Source organism: Carex rostrata, unplaced genomic scaffold (genome assembly GCF_964058835.1).
Source record: "Carex rostrata unplaced genomic scaffold, lpCarRost1.2 SCAFFOLD_42, whole genome shotgun sequence".
In the NCBI taxonomy this organism is placed as follows: Eukaryota; Viridiplantae; Streptophyta; class Magnoliopsida; order Poales; family Cyperaceae; genus Carex; species Carex rostrata.
In genome coordinates, this window is record NW_027601196.1 from 137,765 (window position 1) to 156,012 (window position 18,248).

The following is an 18,248-nucleotide window of genomic DNA, read 5'->3' on the forward strand; positions in this document are numbered from 1 at the left end:
TTTTATCATCCCATGCAACTGAATTCACTTTTTGTTGTATTTTAATTTAAGGGTTTTTCTTGTGGCATTTTGAAGGAAGCTGAGGTAATATTTGAAGGGAGGAGTCCGCGGCAGCTGAGCTGAGAAGCACAACTGGACGGCATTGATTTTGAAGGTAACTAAACTGCAAATCTGGTTGGTTTGATTCAGGTATTCTTCTTGCCAGGTTTTATGGAAGGTACGTTTCAATTATTGTTGTTTATTATTTTTTACCTTTTTTCTGTTGCATTAGATAGCCGAGGAATTGCTGGCTTGTTTGCTTGCTTCCCATTAGATGTGCAGTTTCGTGTACCTGTCCGGTAGAAGTCAGCCAAAGCTGACTTGGCCGTGACTTGTTAGTTATTTCTGTTTTATCATTCCATTCAACTGAATTCACTTTTTGTTGTATTTTAATTTAAGGGCTTTTCTTGTGGCATTTTGAAGGAAGCTGAGGTAATATTTGAAGGGAGGAGTCCTCGGCAGCTGAGCTGAGAAGCACAACTGGACGTCATTGATTTGGAAGGTAACTAAACTGCAAATCTGTTTGGTTTGATTCAGGTATTCTTTTTGCCAGATTTTATGGAAGGTACGTTTTAATTATTGTTGTTTACTATTTTTTACCTTTTTTCAGTTGGATTAGATAGCCGAGAAATTGCTGGCTTGTTTGCTTGCTTCCCATTAGATGTGCAGTTTCGTGTACCTGTCCGGTAGAAGTCAGCCAAAGCTGACTTGCCCGTGACTTGTTAGTTATTTCTGTTTTATCATGCGATGCAACTGAATTCACTTTTTGTTGTATTTTAATTTCAGGGCTTTTCTTGTGGCATTTTGAAGGAAGCTGGGGTAATATTTGAAGGAAGGAGTCCGCGGCAGCTGAGCTGAGAAGCACAACTGGACGACATTGATTTTGAAGGTAACTAAACTGCAAATCTGGTTGGTTTGATTCAGGTATTCTTCTTGCCAGATTTTATACAAGGTACGTTTTAATTATTGTTGTTTATTATTTTTTACCTTTTTTCAGTTGCATTAGATAGCCGAGGAATTGCTGGCTTGTTTGCTTGCTTCTCATTAGATATGCAGTTTCGTGTACCTGTCCGGTAGAAGTCAGCCAAAGCTGACTTGCCCGTGACTTGATAATTATTTCTGATTTATCATCCCATGCAACTGAATTCACTTTTTGTTGTATTTTTATTTCAGGGCTTTTCTTGTGACAGTTTGATAGAAGCTGAGGGAATATTTGAAGAGATGAGTCCGCGGCAGCTGAGCTGAGAAGCACAACTGGACGGCATTGATTTTGAAGGTAACTAAACTGCAAATCTGGTTGGTTTGATTCAGGTATTCTTCTTGCCAGATTTTATACAAGGTACGTTTTAATTATTGTTGTTTATTATTTTTTACCTTTTTTCAGTTGCATTAGATAGCCTAGGAATTGCTGGCTTGTTTGCTTGCTTCTCATTAGATATTCAGTTTCGTGTACCTGTCCGGTAGAAGTCAGGCAAAGCTGACTTGCCCGTGACTTGTTAGTTATTTCTGTTTTATCATCCGATGCAACTGAATTCACTTTTTGTTGTATTTTTATTTCAGGGCTTTTCTTGTGGCATTTTGAAGGAAGCTGGGGTAATATTTGAAAGGAGGAGTCCGCGGCAGCTGAGCTGAGAAGCACAACTGGACGACATTGATTTTGAAGGTAACTAAACTGCAAATCTGGTTGGTTTGATTCAGATATTCTTTTTGCCAGATTTTATACAAGGTACGTTTTAATTATTGTTATGTACTATTTTTTACCTTTTTCGGTTGCATTAGATAGCCGAGAAATTGCTGGCTTGTTTGCTTGCTTCTCATTAGATGTGCAGTTTCGTGTACCTGTCCGGTAGAAGTCAGCCAAAGCTGACTTGCCCGTGACTTGTTAGTTATTTCTGTTTCATCATCCCATGCAACGGAATTCACTTTTTGTTGTATTTTAATTTCAGGGCTTTTCTTGTCGCATTTTGAAGGAAGCTGAGGTAATATTTGAAGGGAGGAGTCCGCGGCAGCTGAGCTGAGAAGCACAACTGGACGGCATTGATTTGGAAGGTAACTAAACTGCAAATCTGTTTGGTTTGATTCAGGTATTCTTCTTGCCAGATTTTATGGAAGGTACGTTTCAATTATTGTTATGTACTATTTTTTACCTTTTTTCAGTTGCATTAAATAGCCGAGAAATTGCTGGCTTGTTTGCTTGCTTCCCATTAGATGTGCAGTTTCGTGTACCTGTCCGGTAGAAGTCAGCCAAAGCTGACTTGGCCGTGACTTGTTAGTTATTTCTGTTTCATCATCCCATGCAACTGAATTCACTTTTTGTTGTATTTTAATTTCAGGGCTTTTCTTGTGTCATTTTGAAGGAAGCTGAGGTAATATTTGAAGGGAGTAGTCCGCGGCAGCTGAGCTAAGAAGCACAACTGGACGGCATTGATTTTGAAGGTAACTAAACTGCAAATCTGTTTGGTTTGATTCAGGTATTCTTCTTGCCATATTTTATGCAAGGTACGTTTTAATTATTGTTGTTTACTATTTTTTACCTTTTTTCAGTAGCATTAGATAGCTGAGGATTTGCTGGCTTGTTTGCTTGCTTCCCATTAGATGTGCAGTTTCGTGTACCTGTCCGGTAGAAGTCAGCCAAAACTGACTTGGCCGTGACTTGTTAGTTATTTCTGTTTTATCATCTCATACAACTTAATTCACTTTTTGTTGTATTTTAATTTAAGGGCTTTTCTTGTGGCATTTTGAAGGAAGCTGAGGTAATATTTGAAGGGAGTAGTCCGCGGCAGCTGAGCTGAGAAGCACAACTGGACGGCATTGATTTTGAAGGTAACTAAACTGCAAATCTGGTTGGTTTGATTCAGGTATTCTTCTTGCCAGATTTTATGCAAAGTACGTTTTAATTATTGTTGTTTACTATTTTTTACCTTTTTTCAGTTGCATTAGATAGCTGAGGATTTGCTAGCTTGTTTGCTTGCTTCCCATTAGATGTGCAGTTTCGTGTACCTGTCCGGTAGAAGTCAGCCAAAGCTGACTTGCCCGTGACTTGATAGTTATTTCTGATTTATCATCCCATTTAACTGAATTCACTTTTTGTTGTATTTTAATTTCAGGGCTTTTCTTGTGACAGTTTGATAGAAGCTGAGGGAATATTTGAAGAGATGAGTCCGCGGCAGCTGAGCTGAGAAGCACAACTGGACGGCATTGATTTTGAAGGTAACTAAACTGCAAATCTGGTTGGTTTGATTCAGGTATTCTTCTTGCCAGATTTTATACAAGGTATGTTTTAATTATTGTTGTTTATTATTTTTTACCTTTTTTCAGTTGCATTAGATAGCCTAGGAATTTCTGGCTTGTTTGCTTGCTTCTCATTAGATATTCAGTTTCGTGTACCTGTCCGGTAGAAGTCAGCCAAAGCTGACTTGCCCGTGAGTTCTTAGTTATTTCTGTTTTATCATCCGATGCAACTGAATTCACTTTTTGTTGTATTTTTATTTCAGGGCTTTTCTTGTGGCATTTTGAAGGAAGCTGGGGTAATATTTGAAGGGAGGAGTCCGCGGCAGCTGAGCTGAGAAGCACAACTGGACGACATTGATTTTGAAGGTAACTAAACTGCAAATCTGGTTGGTTTGATTCAGATATTCTTTTTGCCAGATTTTATACAAGGTACGTTTTAATTATTGTTATGTACTATTTTTTACCTTTTTTCAGTTGCATTAAATAGCCGAGAAATTGCTGGCTTGTTTGCTTGCTTCTCATTAGATGTGCAGTTTCGTGTACCTGTCCGGTAGAAGTCAGCTAAAGCTGACTTGCCCGTGACTTGTTAGTTATTTCTGTTTCATCATCCCATGCAACTGAATTCACTTTTTGTTGTATTTTAATTTCAGGGCTTTTCTTGTCGCATTTTGAAGGAAGCTGAGGTAATATTTGAAGGGAGGAGTCCGCGGCAGCTGAGCTGAGAAGCACAACTGGACGGCATTGATTTGGAAGGTAACTAAACTGCAAATCTGTTTGGTTTGATTCAGGTATTCTTCTTGCCAGATTTTATGGAAGGTACGTTTCAATTATTGTTATGTACTATTTTTTACCTTTTTTCAGTTGCATTAAATAGCCGAGAAATTGCTGGCTTGTTTGCTTGCTTCCCATTAGATGTGCAGTTTCGTGTACCTGTCCGGTAGAAGTCAGCCAAAGCTGACTTGGCCGTGACTTGTTAGTTATTTCTGTTTCATCATCCCATGCAACTGAATTCACTTTTTGTTGTATTTTAATTTCAGGGCTTTTCTTGTGTCATTTTGAAGGAAGCTGAGGTAATATTTGAAGGGAGGAGTCCGCGGCAGCTGAGCTAAGAAGCACAACTGGACGGCATTGATTTTGAAGGTAACTAAACTGCAAATCTGTTTGGTTTGATTCAGGTATTCTTCTTGCCATATTTTATGCAAGGTACGTTTTAATTATTGTTGTTTACTATTTTTTATCTTTTTTCAGTAGCATTAGATAGCTGAGGATTTGCTGGCTTGTTTGCTTGCTTCCCATTAGATGTGCAGTTTCGTGTACCTGTCCGGTAGAAGTCAGCCAAAACTGACTTGGCCGTGACTTGTTAGTTATTTCTGTTTTATCATCTCATACAACTCAATTCACTTTTTGTTGTATTTTAATTTAAGGGCTTTTCTTGTGGCATTTTGAAGGAAGCTGAGGTAATATTTGAAGGGAGGAGTCCGCGGCAGCTGAGCTGAGAAGCACAACTGGACGGCATTGATTTTGAAGGTAACTAATCTGCAAATCTGGTTGGTTTGATTCAGGTATTCTTCTTGCCAGATTTTATGCAAAGTACGTTTTAATTATTGTTGTTTACTATTTTTTACCTTTTTTCAGTTGCATTAGATAGCTGAGGATTTGCTAGCTTGTTTGCTTGCTTCCCATTAGATGTGCAGTTTCGTGTACCTGTCCGGTAGAAGTCAGCCAAAGCTGACTTGCCCGTGACTTGATAGTTATTTCTGATTTATCATCCCATTTAACTGAATTCACTTTTTGTTGTATTTTAATTTCATGGCTTTTCTTGTGACAGTTTGATAGAAGCTGAGGGAATATTTGAAGAGATGAGTCCGCGGCAGCTGAGCTGAGAAGCACAACTGGACGGCATTGATTTTGAAGGTAACTAAACTGCAAATCTGGTTGGTTTGATTCAGGTATACTTCTTGCCAGATTTTATACAAGGTACGTTTCAATTATTGTTGTTTTTTATTTTTTACCTCTTTTCTGTTGGATTAGATAGCCGAGTAACTGCTGGCTTGTTTGCTTGCTTCCCATTAGATGTGCAGTTTCGTGTACCCGTCCGGTAGAAGTCAGGCAAAGATGACTTGGCCGTGACTTGTTAGTTATTTCTGTTTTATCATCCGATGCAACTGAATTCACTTTTTTTTGTATTTTAATTTAAGGGTTTCTCTTGTTGCATTTTGAAGGAAGCTGAGGTAATATTTGAAGGGAGGAGTCCGCGGCCGCTGAGCTGAGAAGCACAACTGGATGGCATTGATTTCGAAGGTAATTAAACTGCAAATCTGTTTGGTTTGATTCAGGTATTCTTCTTGAAAGATTTTATGCAAGGTACGTTTCAATTACTGTTGTTTACTATTTTTTACCTTTTTTCAGTTGCATTAGATAGCCGAGAAATTGCTGGCTTGTTTGATTGCTTCCCATCAGATGTGCAGTTTCGTGTACCTGTCCGGTAGAAGTCAGCGAAAGCTGACTTGGCCGTAACTTGATAGTTATTTCTGTTTTATCATCCCATGCAACTGAATTCACTTTTTGTTGTATTTTAATTTAAGGGCTTTTCTTGTGACAATTTGAAGGAAGCGGAGGTAATATTTGAAGGGAGGAGTCCGCGGCAGCTGAGCTGAGAAGCACAACTGGACGGCATTGATTTTGAAGGTAACTAAACTGCAAATCTGGTTGGTTTGATTCAGGTATTCTTTTTGCCAGATTTTATGGAAGGTACGTTTCAATTATTGTTGTTTATTATTTTTTACCTTTTTTCTGTTGCATTAGATAGCCGAGGAATTGCTGGCTTGTTTGCTTGCTTCCCATTAGATGTGCAGTTTCTTGTACCTGTCCGGTAGAAGTCAGCCAAAGCTGACTTGGCCGTGACTTGTTAGTTATTTCTGTTTTATCATCCCATGCAACTGAATTCACTTTTTGTTGTATTTTAATTTAAGGGCTTTTCTTGTGGCATTTTGAAGGAAGCTGAGGTAATATTTGAAGGGAGGAGTCCGCGGCAGCTGAGCTGAGAAGCACAACTGGACGGCATTGATTTGGAAGGTAACTAAACTGCAAATCTGTTTGGTTTGATTCAGGTATTCTTTTTGCCAGATTTTATGGAAGGTACGTTTTAATTATTGTTGTTTACTATTTTTTACCTTTTTTCAGTTGCGTTAGATAGCCGAGAAATTGCTGGCTTGTTTGCTTACTTCCCATTAGATGTGCAGTTTCGTGTACCTGTCCGGTAGAAGTCAGCCAAAGTTGACTTGGCCGTAACTTGTTAGTTATTTCTGTTTTATCATCCCATGCAGCTGAATTCACTTTTTGTTGTATTTTAATTTAAGGGCTTTTCTTGTAGCATTTTGAAGGTAGCTGAGGTAATATTTGAAGGGAGGAGTCCGCGGCAGCTGGGCTGAGAAGCACAACTGGACGACATTGATTTGGAAGGTAACTAAACTGCAAATCTGTTTGGTTTGATTCAGGTATTCTTTTTGCCAGATTTTATGCAAGGTGCGTTTCAATTATTGTTGTTTACTATTTTTTACCTTTTTTCAGTTGCATTAGATAGCCGAGAAATTGCTGGCTTGTTTGCTTGCTTCCCATTAGATGTGCAGTTTCGTGTACCTGTCCGGTAGAAGTCAGCCAATGCTGACTTAGCCGTGACTTGTTAGTTATTTCTGTTTCATCATCCCATGCAACTGAATTCACTTTTTGTTGTATTTTAATTTCAGGGTTTTTCTTGTCGCATTTTGAAGGAAGCTGAGGTAATATTTGAAGGGAGGAGTCCGCGGCAGCTGAGCTGAGAAGCACAACTGGACGGCATTGATTTTGAAGGTAACTAAACTGCAAATCTGTTTGGTTTGATTCAGGTATTCTTCTTGCCAGATTTTATGCAAGGTACGTTTTAATTATTCTTGTTTACTATTTTTTACCTTTTTTCAGTTGAATTAGATAGCTGAGGATTTGCTGGCTTGTTTGCTTGCTTCCCATTAGATGTGCAGTTTCGTGTACCTGTCCGGTTGAAGTCAGCCAAAGCTGACTTGGCCGTGACTTGTTAGTTATTTCTGTTTGATCATCCCATAGAACTGAATTCACTTTTTGTTGTATTTTAATTTAAGGGCTTTTCTTGTGGCATTTTGAAGGAAGCTGATGTAATATTTGAAGGGAGGAGTCCGCGGCAGCTGAGCTGAGGAGCAGAACTGGATGACATTGATTTCGAAGGTAACTAAACTGCAAATCTGTTTGGTTTGATTCAGGTATTCTTCTTGCCAGATTTTTTGGAAGGTACGTTTCAATTATTGTTGTTTATTATTTTTTACCTTTTTTCTGTTGCATTAGATAGCTGAGGAATTGCTGGCTTGTTTGCTTGCTACCCATTAGATTTGCAGTTTCGTGTTTCTGTCCGGTAGAAGTCCGCCAAAGCTGACTTGGCCGTGACTTGTTAGTTATTTCTGTATTAAATTCTCATAGAACTAATTTCACTTTAGATGCATAAAAAATAAAGAAATGATTTTTTTGTTGTATTTTATTTTAAGGGATTTTTTTGCGGCATTTTGAAGAAAGTTGATGGGTTATTAAATAATTTTTTTGTTGTATTTTATTTTAAGGGATTTTCTTGCGGCATTTTGAAGAAAGTTGAGGGGTTATTTGAAGGGAGGAGTCTGCAGCAGCTGAGCTGAGGCACAACTTGAAGGCATTAATTGTATTAGTTACTGGTACTTTTTTGAGGCACAACTTGAAGGCATTAATTGTCTAGTTACTGGTACGTTTTTGGGTTTTTTATATTAGTTACTGGTACAGATAGTGTTAATTGTATGAGTTATTGGTAAGCTACTTTTGAGCTTTTACTTTGTAATGCTTGTTTTATTGCTTTCAATGAAAGACACCTATGGGTTTTCGTGAGTCAGAGTAAACTATCTGTTATACTGCTACTTTCTTTTGCTGTACATACTTACACGTTGCTACTTTTTTTTATCAAGTCAACACAACTAACTTCTAAATATCTATTGATGAAGTAAACTACCTGTGCAACAAAACCTTGTGAAAAGAGAGATAGTTATACTTATTTTTGAATCATCATGGGCAAGTCTAATTTTTTAGTTTATGTTTTAGTTGCCCTAATTTAGTTTGTAGAGGCTACTATAGACCAAATTGTATGCATCACTACCGCATTCAGTGCAGAGTGAGTTAAAGTTTACTCCAGTCTGTGTTTTATTCAAATTTTGCGTACTTGATTGGATTTATGTCTATTCTTGATGCTTGCTCGATTGGTTTATTCCTGATATTAGGGCTTACCAATACAACTGTTTGATTCCAAGTGTGGCCAATCATCAGGATGCAATACTGGTTTTGAGCACTGAATTGAATTGTGAAATATTTCAGAAAGTAGCCAAAAGGGGAGGATATGGTACAGAGAGGTATGAGAAATTGGAGTTGCGAAAGAAGGTTGCCGATCATTATTATGCCCTTCGTGATTCTTCTTGGAAAGTAACTCATATTAAATTAGTAAATTTGCTCGTCTTATATGATCAAATTTACAAATATTTTAGGTTGCCGAGCATTATTATGCCCTTCGTGATTCTTATGTGACTAGTTGAATTTACCAATAATTGCTCATGTACTGGCCTATGGGCTTCTGAAATACAAAAAGAAAAAGAAAAAAATCATTTTTTAATATTTGCTGTACTTTTGACATACTTTTGACGTACTTTTGTAAGGAATTATTTGTTGTACCAGTGACTAATTCATGTATTTATTATTGTTAATTTGGGAAGCGCAAACGATTGGAGCTACAAGGAAGAAGCGTGAAAGATGCTTGAAGGAAGAAAAACAAACACAAAAACCTCTGATGACCCTTCTGACTCGTCAGATTCAAGTTCGGACAATGAGTGTCAGAATGATGGCAACTCTAGCAATGATGCTTCTAGAGCTCAGATTGCTGTGTATAAGTGCTTGTACTAAAAAAAAGAGAGAAATTGAAATTTGATGAAATGAACTCACTGTTGAGCTTTAAACGGCTGATGCAAATGTCTGTGCAATGTACGTGATGACTAAAATATTAATCAATGTAACTTGATCAGAGATATGCTGACTGTTTTTTTTTTTTTTGTATTTTTTTCTCCCTGAATCTTGCATTGAGGGTGTAGTTTGTCATTTTGTATTAACTGTAACGTTTGTGTAATATTTGTGTAGTATGCCAATTTTACTTTCTGTTCAGTTCTGTGTTCTTCATTGTCCATCTGTTGAGTGTTTATTTGTGTGTATACTTATTGTGATATATGATTAAAATTATGTCATGACGAAATTGCCCTTGATACTGATTCAATCATACATAATTGTTTACTTTGTGCATTCAGCTTGTGTAGAGTCATAGAAGTTTTTTCTTATAAAAGCCAATTATTATACATGTCTCTAGGTTTTCTCCACCACCAAATCTGACAAGTCCAAGAAATAAGGAACTCTTATAAGTTGGGGATGATATTTATTCCATTTGTCTTTTGAACATTGGAGGCAGTTTATTGTGTAGTTACTATTTTTTTGTTTATTTTTACTTGGATAGATAAATTTACTGTGTAGAGGTTGTTAGAGTATACGATTCATTTGTTGACAAGGTTACAACACATAGTTCATTTTTTGTTACATAAGAGCATTAATGTTTGAAAGAACTTTTTTTATTCAGATTATGATCTAAGTTTTTAGAATGTTGACAATAACTAGCACATATTTATTGGAGATGCACCTTTTGGGGACACCTATCAAAGCATGTTGGAAATTTGCACATTATACCCAAATTCCAACCCTTCCTTCCCTGACGTTTCTTCCTTGGCTGGCAGAACTTGATGTCTGGCAATTCTCACTCATGTGATTGTATTATTTCCATTTCCAGAAGATCACAATCTGTCCCGTGATCCGCTCTATATTCTTTCTATTAATTAATTGTAATTATCTTCCTTAGTTAGCTCAAACGGCTATATTGCCTATGTATGTATAAATAGCAATAGGTTTGTACCTTGTAAATTATGATTGATAATCAATAAAATATATAAATTCCTTTTATCAGAAATTTTCATGGTATCAGAGCATATTGAACCACAGACTAATTGAGTCTGCTTATTTCACAAAATTGGTGTAGCAATCTAGATAAGTGATGTCGAACCCTCCTAACAACACACCACCAACCCTTGAAGGTGTAAGCAATAATCCTGGAAGCACCAACCCTGGAAATGCGAGCATATACAGAAACTCATCTGTTGATTCATCTTTGCGCCTCTCCACCACGCTGCTCAATGGCGATAACTACCTAACTTGGTCGCGTTCAGTGACAATGGCGCTTCATGGAAAAAGAATAATTGGCTGGATAAACGGTAAAGTTTCTCTTCCTATATCTGATGGCAAAGATCCAAACTTTGAAAACAAATTGGAAGAGTGGCATTCAATTGACAACCTGATTATGACTTGGTTATTAAACTCAATGGAACCAAGCATATCTAACTTGTTTATGCTTGCATTTAACACCTCAAAAGATATGTGAGAAGGAATCAAACAAATGTATGGTCAACAAAATAATTATGCTCATATCTTCCAATTGAAACAAGATTTACTTCAAATAAAGAAAAAACCAAACCAATCAATTATTGAACATGTTGGATCTTTGAAATCAAAATTAGAAGAGCTTGTTGTTTACCAGCCTCCGACAATTGAATTGGGTGAATTACAAAAACGAGCAGACCAAGAAAATGTTTATTTATTTCTATCATCCCTTGATTCATCATATGAACAAGTAAGAAGTCAAATTCTCCTCTCTCCCGAATTACCCTCGTTTGCTAGTGCCATAAGCTTGGTACAGAGAGAGGAGAGTCGTAGAAAGTTGATGAATCAAGGGAACAACTCAACTAACATTGAAACAGAAAGGAGTGCCCTAGCCGTGAACCATAGTGACAATCGATACGCACCGAGTGGCGGTCGCGGTAGGGGGAGAGGAAAAAGTGGTCAGATGCGCAATCTGAAGTGCGATTATTGCAACAAGAGTGGGCACGAGCGAGGAAATTGCTGGAATTTGCATCCACACCTCAGGCCGAACAAGGAGAAGAAAGTGACTGGAGGCGATCAGTCAGATAGGGCTAATTCGAACGGAGCCGCGAAGGGAAACTTAGCGGAAGCCTCCTCCAGTGCAAACGAACCTATCACATCTGTTTTGCGTGATTTAATTCAACGCCTAGGTGAGACGGGGCAGCTCGGTCAAGCGAATCTAACTGAACTTAATCAGGCACTGAACTATTCAACATCTCATGAGCGTAGCCAGCATGGAGAAGGTAATTTTTATGATAATGGTAATTTTTGTGACAAGCCCTTGAAATTTTTAGAAAATGCAAAAACTGTTGCAAAACCTATACTTAATTACTCTATCAATTCTGAAAATTCCAGAGGCGTTGTTGCATTATCTGCGGTTCATAAAAATTATTGGATAATTGACTCGGGTGCCACAGACCACATGACTGGAAATTTAGCACTGTTGCAAAAAATTTCAAATAATAATAATAATAAATCATTTGTGACAGTGGCAAATGGTACTAAGGTCCCAATAAATGGTGTAGGACAAACTAATTTTTTCTCAAAAAATATTTCAAATATTATGTATATACCATCCTTGACTTCTAATTTATTATCCGTGGGTAAGATTACAAAAGAATTGAATTGTAATTTGATTTTCTCACCCAATAATGTAATATTTCAGGATATAGTTACAGGGAAGACGATTGGTGAGGGAACATTACAAGATGGATTATATATTTTAGATTCACTTAATTATGCTCATATTGCAAATTCTTGTACTAGCAAAGATAAACTATGGCATTATAGACTAGGTCATCCTTCTGATAAAGTTTTAGAGAAACTTTTTGTGCTACCAAATTTAAATAATAATTGTTGTGATGTTTGTCGTTTTGCAAAACAAACAAGATCTCCTTTTCCAAATTCTCAAAATAAAACAAATGTATCATTTGAACTAGTGCATTCGGATGTTTGGGGTCCAGCTCCAATTGATTCATACAATGGTTTCAAATATTTTATTACATTTATCGATGATTTTTCTCGCACTACTTGGATTTATTTATTAAAAGCAAAATCAGAAGTATTTAGTACTTTTAAAGAATTTGTAAATTTGGTATCAAACCAATATAATACTAGCATTAAAATATTACGTACTGATAATGGAACAGAGTATATAAACAAAGAATTTTCAGATTTTGTTAAAAATCTTGGCATTGTGCATCAAACAACATGTGTTGGCACTCCACAACAAAATGGAGTTGCAGAAAGGAAAAATAGACATTTGCTTGAGGTAACTAGATCATTGTTATTTCAAAATAATGTTCCAAAATTATTTTGGTCCGAAGCTGTTCTTACTGCAGCATATTTAATTAATAGAACACCAAGCAATGTTTTACAAGATAAATCACCTTTAGAGACTTTGAATAATAAATTTATAAATTTAGATCATTTACGTATATTTGGGTGCACTTGCTTTATACACATTCAAAATAAACATAGGGATAAATTAGACAAGCATGCTTCAAAGTGCATATTTTTAGGATACTCATTACAGAAAAAGGGGTATAAATGTTATGACCCAATCAATAAAAAATTACACATATCAAGAGATGTTACATTTTTTGAATTTGAACCATTTTTTTAACAAGAAGAAAGTGATCAAATAAAGGATCCGACTTGTTTTGAACAACCTAGACCACAACTAACAATTTTTGAGCAAGGTGTAAATCATGAGATAGGTACTGAAGAACTTCAACTTGAAGAAAATGAAGATCAAGGTAACAATCTACAAGCTCAAGGTGATACTACAAATACAAACACGCTACGAAGGTCAGTTCGTTCCACTAGACCCCCTTCAAGGCTAAATGACTTTGTAACATATCATGCAACTACATATCCAATTCAAGATCATCTGTCATATGAAAGTATTTCACAAAATTTTTGTGCTTACTTAAGCTCTATATCAAATCAATATGAGCCCACTACATATCAAGAAGCAATTGAAAATCCATTATGGAAAAAAGCAATGGAAGAAGAATTACATGCGCTTGAAAAAAATAGAACTTGGACCATTGTTACATTGCCTCAAGATAAAAAATCCGTAGGATGCAAATGGGTTTACAAAATAAAATATAATAGTGATGGCTCAATTGAGAGATATAAAGCTAGGTTAGTAGCAAAAGGGTTTACACAAACATATGGCATAGACTACAAAGAAACATTTGCACCAGTTGCAAAAATGAGTACGGTGAGAGTATTGCTCTCGGTTGCAGTAAATCAAGGTTGAAAATTGTACCAAATGGATGTTAAAAATGCATTTTTGCAAGGAACCTTAGATGAGGAAGTGTATATGAACCTACCACCGGGCCACCTAAAAGAAAATAACAAACATTTGGTATGCAAATTGCATAAGTCCATATATGGTCTCAAACAATCACCACGTGCTTGGTATGCCAAGCTTAGTTATGCTCTTTTAGAATTTGGTTTCACCAAAAGCTCGGCCGATTCATCCATGTTCATTAAAATAAACAAAAACTCAACAACAATTGTATTAGTATATGTAGATGATTTAATTGTTACCGGAAGTAATGACGAAGATATTGAGCTAATTAAACGTCATTTAAAAAATAAATTTGACATTAAAGACTTAGGTCAACTTAAATATTTTTTAGGAATTGAATTAGCTTATTCAACTAAAGGTTTGTTCATTTCACAAAGAAAATATACATTAGACTTATTAAAAGAAACAGGAAAATTAGGTGTTAAACCATTCAACACTCCAATGGAAATTAACAAAAAATTAAATCTCGAGGATGGTGAACCCTTAAAGAATATTGGCCAATTTCAAAGACTTGTTGGTAAATTAATTTATTTAACCGTCACTAGACCCGACATTGCTTTCGCGGTTAGTGCAGTAAGTCAATTCATGCATGCTCCCCGGACAAGTCATATGGATGTTGTTGAACGGATTCTTAGATATCTTAAGGGTTCACCCGGTCGAGGTATTTTGTTTAAGAAAAATAATGATTTGACCATTGTAGGTTACTCCGATGCGGATTGGGCGGGAAGTTGCGATCGGCGATCGACAACCGGCTATTGCACATTTGTTGGAGGTAATCTTACAACTTGGAAAAGCAAAAAACAAAGTGTCGTAGCAAGGTCAAGTGCCGAAGCGGAATATCGAGCAATGGCGGCAACCGCAAGCGAGCTAGTTTGGCTAAAACAATTGCTAAATGACATGGGAGTTAAAAATGATCAACCTATGAAGATGCATTGTGACAACAACTCGGCTAGACACATTGCATCCAATCCGGTGTTTCATGAGCGTACAAAGCACATTGAGGTTGATTGCCATTTCATACGAGAAAAAGTGCAATCAAAAGAGATTGAAACACCTTATATTAGCTCCAAGGATCAATTGGCAGATATTTTAACAAAGGCTTTAGATACATCAAGTTTTGGAACTATCTTGCACAAGTTGGGTTCTATCAATCTATATGATCCCAACTTGAGAGGGAGTGTTGACAATAACTAGCACATATTTATTGGAGATGCACCTTTTGGGGACACCTATCAAAGCATGTTGGAAATTTGCACATTATACCCAAATTCCAACCCTTCCTTCCCTGACGTTTCTTCCTTGGCTGGCAGAACTTGATGTCTGGCAATTCTCACTCATGTGATTGTATTATTTCCATTTCCAGAAGATCACAATCTGTCCCGTGATCCGCTCTATATTCTTTCTATTAATTAATTGTAATTATCTTCCTTAGTTAGCTCAAACGGCTATATTGCCTATGTATGTATAAATAGCAATAGGTTTGTACCTTGTAAATTATGATTGATAATCAATAAAATATATAAATTCCTTTTATCAGAAATTTTCAATTCAGTTTCGTAGTGTGCTAAATTTCTGTCAATATATCCTTATTCTAACACAAGAATTGAAGACCGCATTTAGTTCAAGAAAATGAAAAAAAAAATCTTGTCATGTTGATAGCAATAATTAACGGCACATATCACAATTTTAGATGAAAATACTTGAAACTTTGCCAGACTTCACTTCCCAATCATCAGTCACTTGATGATCTTTTTTGTTGTGTGAGATTGGACCACTGGAGGTGGAACTAAGACAGGTAAGTTTGTATGTGCTTAATAAATGCTTTGACGACCCTTATATCCTTTTGAGTGGCTTCAAAACACAACACAAAAGTCACAACAGGCAACATCAATGTTTATATGCATCATGTAATTTATTTTACTTGTCCAGACAAATGCAGATTTTGCACACAAAAAATGTAAGCCAATACGCATTTTTACACTTGATTGGGTCCTTCACATCCTTGGTGCCCCTCTTGACGGGCTTAGGCTTCTCGGCTGATTTCTTCTTCACAGACAATCTTTACGAATAGAAAATAAATTGGAAAATCACTTCAAACACTATCAGATCCGATCTCAGATTCATATGAAATGAAACAAATCAAGCAATAAGAAAATTCAACTCACTTGTCATCAGCTCTCGTTCGTTCTCAGCCCGCGTTTCGTTCATCGCTACTGACTTCAAAAACAAGATCAGATCGGTCAAAAATGATGCAAACACACAAAAATTAAGGTAAGAAAATTGGCAGATACTTCATCAAGTGAGCTATAGCATACAAGGCCATGCCATCAACATCTTCATGTAGATTCTTGACATATACCTAATATCATACTAGGTGGCCTTGTTAATACTAGATAGCATACAAGGCTACTTCATAAACACCATATGAAGCTCATGCACACACAAGCACCAATTCAATTAAAGAACTTGCATGAACACAAAACAAAAAAGTGATTTAACCTGCTGGTAAAGGGTGATAATATGCAATTTAACATACTGTTACAGTGTTACTGACAAATATAACCTTTAAAGTATATAATTAGCTATTTATTATTGGTTTTCCTAATTTTTTTTTTACTGATGTACAAGTTTAAAATTCCAGGCTGAGAATGAGGCTGTAGGACTTGAGCTTGAGAAACAACTAGAAGCAGCAGGTAATGTGGTCTCTGGTTTTATATGTAATGGATGCATCCATTCAGTGATGTAGAATATCTGATCCATATTTGATATCTCGATACTAGTTAGTTTTGCATCTCTAGTTTTATACACAACTAGCAATAGTATTTTTTCGCTTGGTATGTGTCGAAGGGAAATTTTTTATATATAGTGAAATATGTTCGGACCTTCTGTTTACAACTGAAACTGTCAGAAGATATTGATCTCAGATGGAATTCAAGTATGAATTAGGATTTGTGCTATCTTTGAGATTCTGATATGCATCTCAGTTTGAAATGTTTCTCTCAAGGATATCTTTCTCTAGGAAGCACATCTCTACTTTCCCTCTGACTCTGACACATCTAATTTGGAAAGTCTGTATTTGGTATTACACAAAATATAGAAATTAAGGGTCCTGTTATTTATTCAGAATATAGACCTGATGTCAGTGACCTTCTCTCAGAGGGCAGTATGTGCTGTTTGCATAGCAAAAGCAATCCTGGCACTAATTTAGTTTCACTTAAGATTATGGATGTGATATTACTTGTTTCTTGTCTTCTGTCAATTTTAATTTTATTTCTTTAAAAAAAAAATTCATTTTAGTTCTGAGGAACTCTCTTTTGTTGTAATATGTAGTAGTCTTTAGGTGAATTTACATTTGCTAGAGTCATGATAACTCCCAAATCCCAATTATAACCTTGTAAAATTTATTTATTGCTATTAGATGAACTAGGTAAGGATGTGGCTGATTTAAGCATAGATTTTTGTTTTTGTGATCTCTTGGATGCTGCTTGTTAAGTACCATTTTCCTGTATTTGTATATGATCATTTGCATATAGTTTTTTTATGTCAAGAAAGCTGATACCGATACCGATACTCTAACATGCAACAAAGACACGGATGGAGGTGAGACTACGATTCTGATACCATTATGAATTCTTACTGGATTACACTGTTGTTTTTAACTCTATTGGAGAACTTTCTTTTGTGATTTAGTAATGGTTTCTAGTATTGTGATTATATCTGTAGTTATTTTGGATGCTTGTAACATAGGTTTGGTACCAGCTCTTATTCTGTAGTTATTAGGTTTGGTACCAGCTCTTGTAACATAGGTTTTGTGACATATTTTTTTGGGTTTATTAGGTGTCTGCTAACTATTTTCATATATTTAAAAATTCAGTCATTAATTGACGAAATTAGCTATTATAGCATTTTATGATGTTAATCAGTCCATGTTTACTTGCTTCGTAATATTAAACTTTGAAAAAAAAATTGAAAATGAGTAAATTTTGTGTATAAATTATTCTTAATTTATGATTCTCAAATAAGTGTCTAGAGAAAATAACAGTATAATTCGCAAATATGAACAATAAACAATCATTAAAAAGGAACACACTTCCCATCGCCACTCTCCCACTCAATCTCAACCGTTCGTTTGCGATGGGTAAGCCAAACCAGCAGGTGATCTCGCGCTTCTTCGCTCCAAATCAGCGACTTATTCACAACTCACGAGCCACGGGCCGAGTTTTGGATCGAGCCGAATTCGGGCCGAGCTGAGAGGATCAATTGGACCGAGTCGAGCCGGGCTTGTTTCTTCATATTTGAGCCGAGTTTGAATTGGACCTTTAATGAATGTTGATTGAGCCGGGCCGATTTTTGGGTTGGATCCGGCCCATTAGCAGGCCTATAATAGAGCTAATCAAAGGACACTTAATTAATTGTTTCTTGTCCTCCACAGGAGAGTTGCTATCAAAAAAACAATGTATGGAGCTCTCATCCACAGGAGAGTTTTCTATCTTGTGCGCAATTAGTGTACAGCCCTCACGGTCAGAATTATGATTTTTTTTCAATGAGGATATACAAAATCTACTTCAACGTG

At 36.3% G+C, this 18,248-nt stretch overlaps 1 long non-coding RNA gene across 39 annotated transcripts; it reads left to right on the plus strand.

The window, feature by feature from the left end:
• Positions 1-72: 72 nt before the first annotated feature.
• On the plus strand, positions 73-9,501 carry LOC144549937 (uncharacterized). 39 transcript variants are annotated; one of them, XR_013509976.1, is made up of 18 exons: positions 73-541; positions 826-991; positions 1,213-1,702; positions 1,986-2,088; positions 2,373-2,694; positions 2,784-2,897; positions 3,147-3,699; positions 3,921-4,086; positions 4,308-4,410; positions 4,519-4,629; positions 4,719-4,832; positions 5,099-6,345; positions 6,454-6,564; positions 6,644-6,732; positions 7,017-7,119; positions 7,428-7,569; positions 7,893-8,047; positions 8,668-9,501. It is a non-coding gene; the product is annotated as an uncharacterized LOC144549937 (long non-coding RNA). The 39 variants fall into 39 exon arrangements; XR_013509982.1 differs by having other exon boundaries at positions 5,099-5,403; positions 5,493-5,571; positions 5,880-6,732; XR_013509981.1 differs by having other exon boundaries at positions 5,099-5,247; positions 5,344-5,403; positions 5,493-6,732.
• Positions 9,502-18,248: the final 8,747 nt, after the last annotated feature.